Source organism: Camelus dromedarius, chromosome 8 (assembly GCF_036321535.1).
Source record: "Camelus dromedarius isolate mCamDro1 chromosome 8, mCamDro1.pat, whole genome shotgun sequence".
Taxonomy (NCBI): Eukaryota; Metazoa; Chordata; class Mammalia; order Artiodactyla; family Camelidae; genus Camelus; species Camelus dromedarius.
In genome coordinates, this window is record NC_087443.1 from 8,131,067 (window position 1) to 8,146,501 (window position 15,435).

At 47.9% G+C, this 15,435-nt stretch overlaps 1 non-coding gene across 1 annotated transcript; it reads left to right on the forward strand.

The window, feature by feature from the left end:
• The first annotated feature begins 8,339 nt into the window (after positions 1-8,339).
• Positions 8,340-8,412, forward strand: TRNAA-AGC (transfer RNA alanine (anticodon AGC)). Its single transcript has one exon. It is a non-coding gene; the product is annotated as a tRNA-Ala (tRNA).
• Positions 8,413-15,435: the final 7,023 nt, after the last annotated feature.

Below are 15,435 nucleotides of genomic sequence, written 5' to 3' on the forward strand. Positions count from 1 at the left end.
CCCATTTGCAAAAGGAGGGAGTTGGACTTCAAGAACAGTTTCAATAGCCCTGGATTCTGTGCTGCCCACCTGCCCACCCATCCCCATGTCCGCCTCCCACTGTCATTCTCCGGCCCATTTGGCCTGGGAATCTGACCTCTTCCGGATGCCCCTCCAGAGCTTTCCTGCTGTCATAGGTCAGATTCAGCCAATGGGAGGCTCTGGTCGGAGGGCCAAAGGACAGGAAGAGAGGGGTCAGGGTACCCCGTACCTCCGTCCCTTCAAGACCCCGCTCCTGTCGGCAGCCATTTCCCCACATCTCCAGCTCTTCCCGGCAGTGGTGACACTATTGCCTCTTGGTCTTTTTAGCCCTGCGGGTAGAACAACATCTAGGGTTACTGTCTCCCTGTTCCGCAATCTCCCTTGTTTGTTTTCTGCACCCTGCCCGCACTTCTGCATGGAATATTGTCATTAAAGTCTCATTAATTGAACCATCTGGGTTGAATTCCATTTCCTGCCATGACCCCGAATAATGCAGATGCTAAATCTGCTTTTTGATTGAGGGTCTCCAGGGAGGGTCCCCCAAGGAGAGAGACTGCAGCTGAGACATAAAAGGGGCTTCTGGTTTGGAAGACAGGCATGAAGCCAGGGAGGTCTGGGAGCTTCCAGGAGGAGCACGGGAGAAGTTGTCCCCATGGGCACTGCCGATTCTCGGGTGGAGAGCACCAGTGACTGCGGGGGACTTGGAAATGGAAGCTGGGGAGTAGCTGTGTCTCCTGGCCCTCAGAGAGCAGATGATGCCACGTGCAGTGGAGCAAAGGAAAGAGGGAAAGCCTCCCCAGCCCTGCTCCATCCTTGACCCAGTTGGGTGTGGGAGAGTGAGAAGCCCGTGACTGAAGGCAAAGGGCATGTGTCTTCAGAGAGCAAGGGGGCTGATGAAGGAGGAGTTTGTGTGCTATGGAATAGAGCTCCCAAGGGTATGGTGAAAGGACTTGGAGTCAGCCATGGAGGAGAAGGGGGAAGGAGAGGGGTCCCAGAGCAGGATGGAGGGAGAGAGGGAGCTGGTGGGTAGCTATGGGCTTGCTCTGGGATGGTGCCCAAAGATTACAGGGGTGGAATCAGCTAGGGTTATTTACGGCTCCCAATTTACATCTCCCAGCTTTGGTGTAAGTAAATGACCTGGTCCCTGGAGGAGGGTGGGGAATTGCTCTCTGTATGCCTGGTCTGGGATCCTCCACGGGTGAGCTTGGGCCTGGAGAAGAACTGGAGGTCAGTGCCACCAGGACTTGAGGCCTGGGTCACCGTGTACCAGCATCCTTAGGGCACAGCCTGGCCACCTCGGGGCCAGTGGACAGAGCAGGCTGAGTTCTGCCTCAGTGGCTCCCGCATCTTGGTCCTCGGGCTGCCCCTCGGCTCATAAGGAGACTGAGCCGTGATTATTGACTTATCTGAAGAAGGAGCAGCCAAGGGAGGGATGTGGTCTCTGTCCCTGCAGGTGGGTCTGGAAAGCCCAGGACTGATAAAGAAGGGGTACAGTTGACCTCAGGGACCTTCCCAAACTGGGGGCTCCAGGGGGCTGTGACCTGTGAGTCAATAGGAGATGCAGATATGAAGAAGCCAGACCCGGATTCCGGGTGATCCAAGAGTCTGAGTGCCAAGTCAGGTCCTGGGAAAGCAAAGGCGAATAGGACCCTGGCCAGCTGCTCTCAGGAGGCTTCCATTCATTCCCCAGGGCCAGAGCTGGCAGGAGCAGAGGGGTGAGCACAGTGTAGCCAGTGCTCTGGACAGACACCAGAGACGGAAGAGCCATATGCCTGCCAACCAGGTAAATGTGGGCGCGGCAGGTCCTGTGAGAACTAAGACAACTCGCTGTCTCTTGGAGAAAGGGAGTGGACAAGTGGTCCATCCATTCATTCCTTTATCTGTTTGTAATGGCTTTTTGTTGTTGTTAAAGCAGGTGAGTTTTTTTAAGCCTTGAAACATCTACCTTTCACTGAAAATGACATAGCAGGTCAAACTCCCTAGAGGTTCAGCCTAGCAGATAATAAATAAAGTAGTTTCCTTCTTAGAAAGTATAACTTAAATGCTAATAAAGATGATTTCAAATCATCTTTATCTGATTGTCTCACAAACATAGAAAACAAATTTATAGTTACGGGCGGGGTGAGGGAAGTGAGGAGGGAGGAATGAAAAGGGAGTTTGGGATTTGCAGATACTAACGGTCACATATAAAATAGATAAACAACAAGGTCCTACTGTAGAGCACAGGGAACTATATTCAATACCTTGTAATAACCTATAATGAAAAAGAATATGTGTATATATATATATATATATATATATATATGTATGTACAACCGAATCACTATGCTGTACTCCAGAAACTAATACAGCATTGTAAACCAAAGATACTTCAATAAAAAAAAGGAACAAAAATCATCTTTATCTGTATGTGACCCTAAAATTCCATCCCAAATGGAGCCACAATACTAGATATTGATCAGATCCTTTTCAAAGCTTAGGCCATTCATCCAAATATGTAAAGACCTTTCACTATCACAGTATGTCTCGTCACTGACGTACTGCGTACAAATAGAAACAAATCAAATAGGAGAGAAGTTTATGATGACAGAAAACAGTTGTTAACCTCACTTCTCCCCAGTCCTGGTCTCACGCTCCAGAAGCACACTTCTTTTAAACATTCCCATTTTTAGTATGTCTGGTGGATACCTCCACAATTCTAAGTAGCATATAGATATACCCTTATTTCTTGATCCATCATCTGTAGAAAATTTATTGACCCCCCTAAAGTGGAAAATAAGAAATTGCTTCATGGATATGCCTCTCCTTCCTCCCTTCATTTTCTCAAGTTTTATAGTTTTCCCACAATTACTTTTAGTTCTTCCATTATTTACTTTTATTTTTACTATTCATTAAATTGGCATTTAATCTGCATTTAATTTTCATACATTCAGAGTTTACTATAAACAATTGAAAAGAAGGCAGACAGTAACATAAATTTTAAATATGTTTTTAAATGTTTCTATATGAACAGCTAGTTTGGATAATACAGGACTGAAAACCAAATTTGCTATGCATCAAACTAACTGGGAAATAGAGAGCAATTTAGCTCATCGTATTAAACACGTAGTCTTAAAAATAATCAGGAAACTATTATCTTAGAAATTATATATTGCTGACAGTGAAAATACAGCTTACGTGGCAAATTTTTATTTCGAAGTTATATCTTATGTCTACTCCCTTGAAGGTTCTATGCCTAACCTTTCTACAATGATTTAGATTAGGAGTGAGAAACACTTCCTACATGAAAATACCTTAAATCCAATAAATTTCTGAATGAAACTTGAAATATTAAGAAATATAAGATCGTTAACTCTCTGTAGCTTGCAGTGCAATATTTATGGACATGGAGCGATACTATAGAGTTCTGTGATGAGGTGTTCTATAAAAAACTTTACATTTAACATATACAGATCTTCCTCAGTTTATGATGGGGCTCTGTCATTTACTTTTATAACTAGACTGTGTAATTATACCTTGATTCTGCATTTCATCAGCCTCCGTCAAGTTAACGGACTGTGACAGCCAGTTTTGGTCTCTTTCTGGACTTCCCAAATATATGATCATCTTCAACATAAGCCGCAAGCACAAAATATAAATCAGATTCTCTTCCTGGACTTCCCACCCCTCTTTCTTTCGGGAATGAATCTTTCCTTGTCTCCCTGGGCTGGGCTGGAGCCTGCTCCTGGCCGGCCAGTCAGTGCACCCCATCTCCTTAGCCATGGCAACTGCCTCAACACCGGGCATGTTCCCCAGTCCAGGCCATTCAGCATCCTCCCCAAGCCTTTACCACTAAGACTGCTCTCTCTTTCTCTGGGACTACCTCTAGCAGGGAAATGGAACACCCGCTCTTGTCGGGTCCCCCTGGGCCACCATATGGAGCAATCCTGCCTGGGAAAACCAACCCAGAGGCCAACAGCGGTGAGAGAGAGACTGAGCTCTGATGATGGGAGAGACTGCCGGATCCGTCTCACCTGGAGCCCGGCTCACCTCTTGACCTTCGCAGCTACGTGAGCCTGAACATTTCATCGTTAGCTTCAACCAACTGTATCAGCTCCCTGACTAACACAGGGCTAACGTGGCGTGCTGAGCACCCCACTGGATGGAAGATGAGAATTAGCAACTCGTTTCCTGTATTATTTTCCTATGGCTGCTGTAACAAATTACAAGTTTAGTGGCTTAAAACATCACAGATTTTACAGTCCTGGAGGTCAGAGGTCTGAAGGGGTCTCACTGGGCTCAAGTGTCCACAGGGCTGTTTTCCTTCTGGAAGCTCTAGAGGAGAATCTGTTTTCTTGCCCTTTCCAGCTTCTAGAGGCTGCCTGCCTTCCTTGGCTTGTGACCTTCTCCATCCATCTCCATCCCAGCGACGGTGGGCTGAGTCCTTCTCACCTGACATCACTCTGACCTCCTCTACTGCCTCCATCTTCCCCGTTTAAGGACTGTTGGGGTTACACTGGATAATCCGGGAGACTCTTTTTCCCTCAATTTCCCTTTGCCATTCTGATGTTCTTTCTGACACTGCTTCTGACACCCAACTTGTATCTTTTCCAGCACCAGTCGGTTCTCCAGTTCTCCAAGATCAACACCAGATCTCTGATTCTCTGACACAGTTCAACGTCCAACAGTTCAGTTCAGTTCTGACACTAACTACCCAGAGTTAGCACAGACCACACAGTCTTAAGGGTTCAGTCCCTCAGAGCTGACCTCACTTCACTTGCCGGCCACAAATACCACGGCTCCAGGTAACCCACACTTCTGTCCAACAGCTACAAATCTGGGGCTCTCCCCCTGCCAGGTTTGATAATTTGCTAGAACAACTCACAGAGCTCAGGAAGATGCTCTACTCACTATTCAAGTTTATTATAATGGATACAAGTGAGCATTTAGACGAAGAGGTACGTAGGTGGGGTCTGAAAGGGTCCTGTCATTGAATTTGAAGTGAGATTTTTGTAAACAGCATATAATTGGGTCTTTCTTTTTTTCATTTTAAATCCACTTTGCTAAGTTCTGTCATGCTTGGTGTATATAGACCACTGACTTTAAGGCGATTATTGAGATGTTAGGGATTAAATCTGCCATTTTATTATTTGTTTTATATTTGTTTTCTATGGTTCTTGTTCCTGTTTCTCTTTTCTTGCCTTTTTATGGGTTACTTGAACACTTTTTAGCATTGCATACTGATTTATTTATTATGTTGAAGAGTGAATCTCTTTGTTTTGCTTTTTTGGCGGAGGGAGGGGAGGAGGTAATTAGGTTTATTTGTTTCAGTAAAGGTACTGGGGATTGAACCCAGGACCTCATGCATGCTGAGCACACACTCTACCACTGAGCCATTCGCTCTCCTGAAGAGTGTATCTCTTTGTATCATGATTACTCTGGGCATTACGATACACATATATGTCTTATCAAAATCTACTAGTATCCACATTTTACCATCTTGAACGAAATGCTGAAACCTTGCCTGGTTACAGCCTCTGTTCCTGCCTGTTAAGTGTGTGAAGAGATCCTCCCCCGCCCCCTCTGGAGTCCTCGCACACACTCAGAACTGCCGATTTTCCCGGTCTACTTCTCTCCACCCTCTCCCATGAACTTGTCTTACTGAAACATGCTGGTCTTTTTCATTCACGAATGGCCCTCCCTTCTTTTTGCTGCTGCCTTTGGGGCTTTATTTATTTTAAGTATACAGGATTAAATCTCAGGATATCTTCAGAAGAAGAAGAGGTGAAGGAACAACGGTAAGGAGCAGAAAACTCCGAGGTCCCTTTAAAAGGCGCGCGGCGGGAAGAGCCTGGACTCCGGCTCTGGGCGGCGCTGGTGCGACGGTCGTGGGTCGGCACTGCTCCTCATCACTCACCACGCGGCCAGGGTGGGCGTGTGCTCGCACCAAGCCCCAGAGTCCTCCCGGCAGCTCACAGTGTGGCCGAGAGGACGAGTGAGACGGTGTGAGCGAGGGGTCTGGCTCGGGGCCGGGCACAGATAGGTGCCCCGTTAGTGGCTCTTGTCTTTATGCCTGCATCTGGATCAAACGTGAGTGCTGAGAGGGTGCCACACATCCCTGAGGTGTGACCGCGGACCTCTTTCACTGGTGACTCCTGAAACAGTCTGACTAAGCCACCTTTGGTGCTGAGGAATGTCCCAGGGAAGGAGCTGTGTCCCCCCCCCCCCCCCGAAGGGGACAGCTTCCTGGTGACTGAGCTGAACGGTCGGGGCCATTTTAAGAAAGTCATTGCCCACTACCTTCTCCACCCACCCCATTTCAAACAATAAAACCACCCCATCCACCGCCATTAAATGCAGTTTATATACAACTATAGGAGTTACACGTAACAACTCACTAGTTGACATAATGTTACCTATTGTAGGCATTTGGCCAACTGTAGGCACGTGATTAAAACCCCCTACATATTGTAAGGGATCCTTCATCAAAAGATGTCTTTCTAGTCTTGAGAATTTCAGAGCACTGCCCCCCTCAATGGTTTCTCATGTCTCAAACATTTTTACAGGCCCTGGAAAAACTCAAAGGACCTGCATTCTGGGCTCATAAACAAAACAGCCCTGGGCAGCATTCTCAGGAGGGTGGCGGGGACCAGGCTCACTGAGGGAGGGCCAGCCGGATGCCCAGCACACCAGAGGCGGGGCATCATGCCACAACGATCGGTTTGCTGAACTCACCAGCAGCAGGACTTACCCACAAAGCCCACAGTGAGTGGCCAGTGAGCACTGATATACAGGCAGTGGCTACCAAATGTAGTAACGTCCCTGAAGAGAAGAATCAAGGGATGGAGGGAAAATGATGGTAGAAGGGGTGGGCTAGATTTTAGGAAGGGAAATGGGGAATGGTCTCTGCAAAGGAGTGAGGGGCGGCAGCTGAGGCTCAGAGAAGTGAGGTGACTTACCCCCAGGCCACCTCCTGGCAATGGCCAGGCTAGTTAGTGGGTTGTCCTTTTATACTTTGTCCTCATCGTTATGTCAACCTATCGAGACGAGGGTCTGAGCCAGGGCAGAAGCTATGGTGCTGCAGGCATGTAGCGCCAGTGGAGAAGGTTAAAGCCCTATGCAGGCCAGTGCCTGAGCCTGTGGCTCAGCTTTTAAAGTCAGAGTCCAGCATCCTGTCCCCCTCCCAACATTCCGGCCTCTTCCTGGCTCTACACTGGTGCGCTCAGGACTGAGACCCACCTTTTGCAAAATAATGATGAACGAGGAGTCAGATTTTAATGGAGAACACCACCCCTTATTTTATGTAGGCGAAAAATAGGTCCAGAGAGGGTGAGTGATTTGCCTGAGGTCACACAGCTGTCCTGGAGCAGTCTCCCAAGGGGTCCCTCAGTGCTCTGCCCACTGCTATGGGTATATTCCCTCCTAGGAAACTTGCAAGGACCCAAAGGAATACATCACTAATGGTGGAATTTCATGGAAAGTGGAAGTGAGGGATATGTGTGGTGTGGACACAGCCTACCGATGGCACATCCCCACAGCTCAGCGTTCATATGGTCACTTAGCACAATCTGGTAGCGTGCCAACAACACCTAAGGCCCTGAACTCAGGCATCATGTCCCAGACCAGGGGATGGAAGGGGAGAGGAGCGGCCACTTGTAGACGGCTTCCCACGTGCCACGTGGATGCTACTAGATTTTTTTCCCACAGCTCAGCCTCCTCATTTTATGAACTATTCAGATAAGAAACAGCAAAAATGTCTTTCAACTCTCGCCTGTCAGCTCCAGGCGATCGGTGGTGGCTGCTCTAAGAACTGGCTCTAAAAGGAGTCTGAGTCCTAACTGGGCACAGAGGGGAAGAACGCCATGTTCAGTTAGCAAGGCGCTTCATGCCTGCTGGAGGGTGAGAGGTGGCACCTGTGTGACGTGATCTGCTGTCTTTGCGCTGAGCCATGCTGAACACTGAAAGGGGCCCTGTACGTGAATGAATAGAGCTGACTCTCAGGTTGCTTCCAGTGTCGCAGAGACGGTGTGCCAGCAAGTGCTCCCTGGTGGATGGACAACGGCCTAGTCGAGGCCGACGTAAGCATCAGTGTCCGAGCACATGGGCTCTGGAGCTGGACATTCCTCAGGCACAAAGCCTGCTTCTGACAGTGAAGTGCTGGGTGGCCGTGCTCTGAGTCATGTATCTTCATCTGTACAAAGAAGAGGACACCTGTCTCACAAGGTAGTTGTGGTCATTAAATGATATCAGATTGTTGAAGTATTGGAAGTATTGTTGAAGTATTACCTGACAGCAGGGATTACTGTTATAATTATCGTTGGTACAGAAGCACAGGCGGGGGAGGGTGTAGCTCAGTGGTAGAGCGCGTGCCTAGCATGCACGAGGTCCTGGGTTCAATCCCCAGTACCTCCATTTAAATAAATAAAATAAACATGACTACCTCCCCCCCAAAATTTAAAAAAAAATTAAAGAAAAAAAAAGCAGCACAGACAGGCCTCTCAGCTTCGCCTTGGCCCACAGAAGCTTCCACAGAGAGGCCCTGTTTCAAATTGTAAGTGGCACACAGACGGTCTTCAGTAGAAGACAGAGGCCATTCAACACAGAAGAGGACATTCTGTCGCCTTGGTTAGGGAAATCTGAACTACAGATCAGAAAAAAAATATTAGGGTCAACATTCAAAACCACTTTCCTGAAATAAAGGAAGACTTGAATTGACTGAAAGGGAAGTTGATACAGAGTGGTCAACACTGAGACAGATCCTAATAGATGAATGTTTGACTTCAGAGAAAAATATTTTAAGGGTGTCCAGTGAAAAACTACCCCTTTAAAAGCCAAGTTAAGAAAGAATTCCCAAAACAAACAAACGAAAAATCTCATAAAGACTCAAACCAAGCACTTTAAGAATGGCCACATGACCTCGGAAAACATGCTCTTCCATTAAAACGATGAGAATACTGGCAAAAAAATTACCGAAATCAGCTTTCTCAGAGCTCTGGAAATAACCAAAGGCTTTCGACAATCTGATTGAAAAGAAATGGCTAAATCATGGCAAGAATAGCAAGTTTTATGTTGTTTGAATTTGCCTTATTTCCAGCCTCCTCTCAAGCTCCATGGTAGACTTGAAAACCAAAGGACTTACAACCATGGCAGCTGTGAAAACCAGCAGCCTGACTGCCACTGGAGAGGACAGAATGGTTTGGAGCTTTCCAAAAGATCCCATCCCAAGAGAACTATTGTCACTATTTGCTCTGACAGTTTCCTGGAAAATCTCCCTTCTTAGGGATTATTTTATTTGACATGGCTCGGAGCTTGTTCTGTTCAAACAGCTGTAATTGGCCTTTTGTCAAAAACAATCAGCAGCCTGGGGTGGTGATACCAGTTGGGGCTAGTAGGAGGCTGATCAAAACACTCAAAAGGAAAAACTGGGGAATAAGATACTCACAAGGCTTGGAAAAGCGTATTCCTAGAATTCTAGAAGGCCTCATGCCTGGGCTGAGGTTACCCAAGCCCAAGAAAGACCTGCATTGGCCTTAACCCCTGACTGACCCTGAGGCTCTGAGAGAGCAGGAAGTCAAGCCTGAGGCAGAGCTTTAAGTTGCTTGCTGGCGTATTGAGGACAGACCCCCAACATACACTCCAAGTTTCATAGAAAAGGTAGGAGACTTAGTGGTTCCAGCATTAAAGGAAATCTCTGTCCAATCATTAGCTGACCACTAAACCAACCAAGGGGTTTTCATATTCTTTGTCATTAAAGGTTATTACAAGATATTGAATATAGTTCCGTGCGCTATACAGAAGAAATTTGTCTTTTTATCTATTTTTATATATAGTGGTTAACATTTGCAAATCTCAAACTCCCAAATTTATCCCTTCTCACCCCTGTCCCCCAGTAACCATAAGACTGTTTACTACGTCTGCAAGTCTCAGAACGTATTCACCTTGTACCTGGAAGTTTATACTCTTTGACTAAGAGTTGTAGGAAATCTTAAGCGTTCTTCCATCAAGTTCCTTCTTCGGTGTGTTTAGTGAGTACTTTCTCCCAGTCCTAAACTTGTCTATTAATTTTCTTACTGGTGAAGTTTAAGATTTTGGTAAGGTCTAATTTACCAATGCTTTCCCACTGTAGTTTCTGCCTTCTGTATCTTGTCTAAGAAATATTTTCTTATCCTAAGTTGGTGAAGATATTCTGTTTTATATGCTTTTAAGTTTGTCTATGATTTATCTCTAATTTTTTTTTACCAGATGCATATGTTGCATTTAATATTAAAACAATAACTAATTAAAGAAAAGCATGTAGGAGTCAGTGGGAGCATTACTGGCCTTGAAGCCCAAGGTGTATCTTGGTTGTGTCCAGCCAGGTGGCCTTGGGCAGGTCCCTCCCTAGGGAACAAGGTGGCCCAAGGGGTGAGTGCAGCAGTGACCCACTGAAGGTCAGTGCACGTGTGTGTTTTTGTGTTTTTTTTAAATGGAGGTACTGAAGATTGAACCCAGGGCCTCGTGCATGCTAAGCATGTGCTCTTCCATTCAGCTATACCCATCCCCCTGAAGTTGTCTTTTTTGTGTGTTTTTTGTTTTCAGCTAAGTGTTTTTGAAATCTAATTGAAGAAACTGCTCAGCAGTGAGGACACATGACACTCCAGAAGGCTGATGTACAAGAAAATGCGGAACTCCCAGCGCCCAGTGCGAATGAGGGCCAGGGGTTCCCCTCCACAGCCTGGGCAGTGGGTGTCGCCCCCAGGCAGACATTTAGCCTTCCCGCTAGCTGGAGTCGGCCACAAGGGGGCACTGTGACAGCAGGTTTCTAGGCCAGCTTGGTGCTGCCTGCTGCAGCCATGCAGGGCTGGGCCCTACCTGCTTGTGCAAGGGTGGTGCTGGCTCTCTGGGGTCAGAGGAGGCTTTACATGTCATGTGCGGTCACACGGGGAGGTGGGGAGGTGGGGAGGTGGGCAGAGCAGTGACTTCCCCTAAGGTGTAGAAGGTCTGCCCCAGCTGGTGTGTTCCCTCAGAACACAGACCTGGGAATGGATCTGTCAGGGGGACAGAGGCAGCCCGGGAAGGGAGGAGGGGCTGAAATGAGGGGCAGCGTGGGACAATGCGCCCCAGTCAGACTGGCACAGGGAGACATGGGGACCAGGACAGAATCTGATGTCTGCAGTGGGTCAGTCCACCCTAAGTTAGGAGGTGATGGCCTGTGTCCCACCAGGCAAGGGGCTGAGCATAGATGACTGACTGCTGTTTCAAGTAGAATCAATTCATGACAGGGTGCGATGAAGGTGGGGAGTAGGGAACTTATCTGTGGGGAGCTACAGACAGCAGACACAGGGGTAATGGGGTAGGAAGGCCACGGTTCACCCACGGGCAACCTGGTCACTCCAGCAGCAAGGCATTCTGGCAGTAAGAGGACTACTGAGTGTTAGAGAGGAAGGCTTGGCTGTAAAGCTATGGCCCTGGGTGGGAGCTGACTGGCCCAGACAGAGTGAGGCGGGCATGTCCAGGCAAGCTGAGTGTCAGGCACTCCTGGAGTGTGGGTCTGAGAGATACTGATTGCAGTTCAGCTCTAGAGCACATCACAGAACCGTATAAGCCCTCATCTCCAAGCCGGTGGCCCCAGAATTCCATCAGTGCACAGCCCGAGGGCTGCATCCACAGCCAACAATGGGCTGGCAGGGGAGGAAGGTAGCCACAGGTCACTGGGGCATCAGATAGGGTCCACTTTGGCCCAATGCCATGAGGGAACTTGGACACTTACACAGGGTCGTGGAGGTCCCCAGAAACTCACACCCAGGCCCAGGGCTCACAGAGCTATTTCAGAATTCGTGGGCTGAGGGTGAGAGCTGTGGAAACCAGCATCTGCTCCTCTTCACAGGGACAGAGATGCAGCGGCCTGGTGCCACATCACACCTACGGAGAAAGACCCCCCAGGGCAGGACAGGAAGTGGCCAAGGCCGCCTTCCTCCCTGGGAGTCATCCCCTGGACGACAAAGTGCTAGGCTGCGAGGTTGGGGGAACGGCTGGCTGCAGTTGCAGCAGCTTCAGCGCTGGGCTCCCTGCTTCCGGACTCACGCACGCGCGCTCACCTGCAGCAGTGCTGTGGGAACTCTCACTGAGATCTGTCCCGGATGCCCCCGGCCTGACCCCTTAAAGGCTCCCGTTGTCCCTGCAAACAGCTTGGGCTTCTCAGCCTGATAGCTTGAGCGCCCTGACTTGCCCCCGACAACTTTTTTATCTTCCGACGCTCCCGCCTCCAGTGGCATGAACGTACCATGTCTGATAGAGACAAGTCTTCTTGGTCTGTTTCCTCCCTCTGTCTGGAATGTTCTTCCCGGCCCCGTCTAACTGATAAGCACTGAGATATCCTCTGAGACCCTGCTCAAGCATCACCTTCCTTGTGAAGACTTCCCTGACCAGCTCCAAGCTGGTTGCAGGTAGAAGCCTTGACTGTGGTAACAGACAATGTACGGTTCTGACCACAAATCTATCCCATCTTTTGTTTCTTACCAAGAGAATCCAATTTTTTCCCAAGTAGTCAACCCTCAGCAAAGTTACCCTCTCTGAGTTCAGGGATAAACTGGAAAGAGGCCACGCCCAGCATGCTAGCCCATCCCCCTGGGCAGCGAAAACCCGACGCTGATGAGTGTGTCCTGCTTCTGGCCATTGCCCACATGCCCCACAGGACTGGCGGTCGGGATGGCGAGCTCTCACAAAAGGGCTCAGTCAAGGACTGGTTCTGCTGGGCTTGTTTGCCATCACAGTGACAGAACCTGAAACAGGGCTTCCCTCCTCGGGGGAGTCAAAGGTCCAGTGCATCTTCTGAGAATCAGAGACGATGAAGGATTGGCTGGGGCTCACTGGCTGTCAGGTTTTCTGTCCCCCCAAAGTCTATGCTCTTCTTTGTTGTCCTTCATCCAAAAACCTTCACTGAATGTCTGCTATGTGCCAGCTGCTGGCCGTTCACAAATGAACAAAACCCAATTCCTGCCTCAAGACGTTCACAGCTTTTCGGAAGGAGGCACACAAACAGGTAACTATCTTCTGATGCCATCAGGGCAGTGATTCTGTGTAACAGAGAGACTTCTTTTTTTTTTTTTTCTTTTTCTATGAGTTTCTTTTTTTTTAACATTTTTTTATTGAGTTATAGTCATTTTACAATGTTGTGTCAAATTCCAGTGTAGAGCACAATTTTTCAGTTATACATGAGCATACATATATTCATTGTCACATTTTTTTCACAAAGAAAAATACCATCTGAGATCATTCGTATGTGGAGTCTGAAAAAAAAGAACATAAATACTAAACAGAGAGACTTCTTTATCGCTCACAAGAGCATCCACTCTGGATAGTATAAGCCAAAAAGGAATTTGTGAAAGGTCTTTGGATAACTCACAGAATCCTGTGCCGAACGAAAATAATGTCTCAAATCAAGACTCGTAGGAGGGGGAGGGTACAGCTCAGTGGCGGAGCACATGCCTAGCATGCCTGAGGTCCTGGGTTCAGTCCCCAGCACCTCCACTAAAAAAAAATCAAATAAATAAATAAATAAATCTAATTACCTCCCCCCTGCCAAAAAAATAAATAAATAAGGAATCAAATCAGACTGTAGGACAAACTCTGAACTCAGTTTACTGGATCAGGTTCTGTGCTTCCCCACCAGGCACTGCAATGGTAGAAAACAAATCCAGTTTCAGAGATTGAGAAACCGTGGATCTGAGGATAGTGGGGGAGTGCATGAATATATAATGTCTTCTAGAGAGTTAGAGAACAAAACAAAATAGCGTTTTTCATTAGAGAGCTACAAGCAGGGCACAGATACCCTCTTTGCTGAAATCAGAATGACTAGATCCCCAGCTATCTTCAAGAACACAGATATGTAAAAACAAACAAACAAACAAACAAACAAAAGGAACCCTAAGGAGCAATTGCAGAAGTACCTTAGGGATGTGTATATCAGAAGTTCCCCAAAGCTTATTCCAGCAAAACTGATTTGGAGGTCCAGAGGACACTGCCAGGGTCCTGGCCAAGTCCCTTTGCCAGCTGGTGCCCCCTTCTCCAGCTGCCAGGAGAGCCAGCTAGTAACACCTAGCCAGCCCCTTCTCAGGAGAAGGCCCTCCGCTAGAGTGAGCCACCTCAGAAGCCACCGAGCCCCTCGGTGCTCTAGCTGTGATCCCAGGAGGAGAGAGCGTCTCTCTAATCTGAGGGGGACCTCCTGCTTCCACCCTGGGGAACGGGGAGCACTCCCTTCTGCTCCATCGTGAGTGATGGGTGAACTGCATGGTTCTGGATTCGCTTGCTGGGCACATAGTTGGGCCCAGCTGCGTTTCCTGGGCCGTCTCCTTGGCTGCCGCTTTTCTGCAGGCTCCTTTTGGACGTGTCAGGCCAGTTTGGGGGCAGGTTGCAAGGGAGCTCTCAGCCCAGAGGACCAGCTTCCCAGAGGATTACAGAGCAGAGGGATCCTCTGAGTCCCTTCTAAAGGTCTTCGGCAGGAAGGGACTCAGTGTCTCAGCGCTGGAAGAAAGTCCAGGGTGGGACTTGAACAAAGCGAAGCAGAAAAGGAAGGAGTTTAGAAGAACCATCCCTCGGGTGACAACAGGCCCACTCAGAGTGTCCCCACAAGGAGATGCCCACCTGTGTGCTCAGGTCTGATCAGAGGATTTCAAAGTCATATCCACTGACAAACTGAATCGGTTTGGTCACCACTAAAAATCCAAAGACACTTAGATTCCAATGTTTAAATCTTTACTATTCTGGAAGCACAGCACAGGCACCTCAGCATCTCCTCTAACCGCTTGCTGTTGCCGTTGGGTCAGGATTAGAGATGTTCCAGGCTTGGGTCGTGGAAGGAAAAGCTGCTAATGGGATCAAGGACCAGAGAAGCCCGAGCCTCTTAGAACATGGTGTCCTTGGGTCAGGATGTTGATTTGCAGCTTTCTGTCGGTAGGATGGTAAGAAAATTTTTCTCCTACCTCTGGCCTAATATTTTAAATGAAGCCAGTGAACAAATGTTAGTGATGGCCCAGTTGGCCTGGATACATGTGTTCCTTTCTCAGCTGCCCACAGGTATGTGCTATGAAACAAATGGGCTCTCACAACCTTCTCTGGTTGCCTGAAAGAGAAATATCTCAGCTGAGAAACTTACTTTAAAAAAAAAAAATTTAGCATTTTATTTTGGGAGGGGGGAGAGGGTAAGTAATTAGATTTATTTATTAATTTTTATTTTTTTTTAATGGAGGTACTGGGGATTGAACTCAGGACCCCGCACATGCTAAGCACGTGCTCTACCACTGAGCTATACCCTCCCCCTGAGAAATTTATTAAAATTCCATGTTCCCTGGTCCTTTCTCTGCAGATCCTGATCAGTAGATGAGGGTGGGGCTGAGTTTCTCTGTAACTTGTGCCTAGGGGAGTCTGAGACCCAGGCTGAGGAAGCTTCTGTGCGGG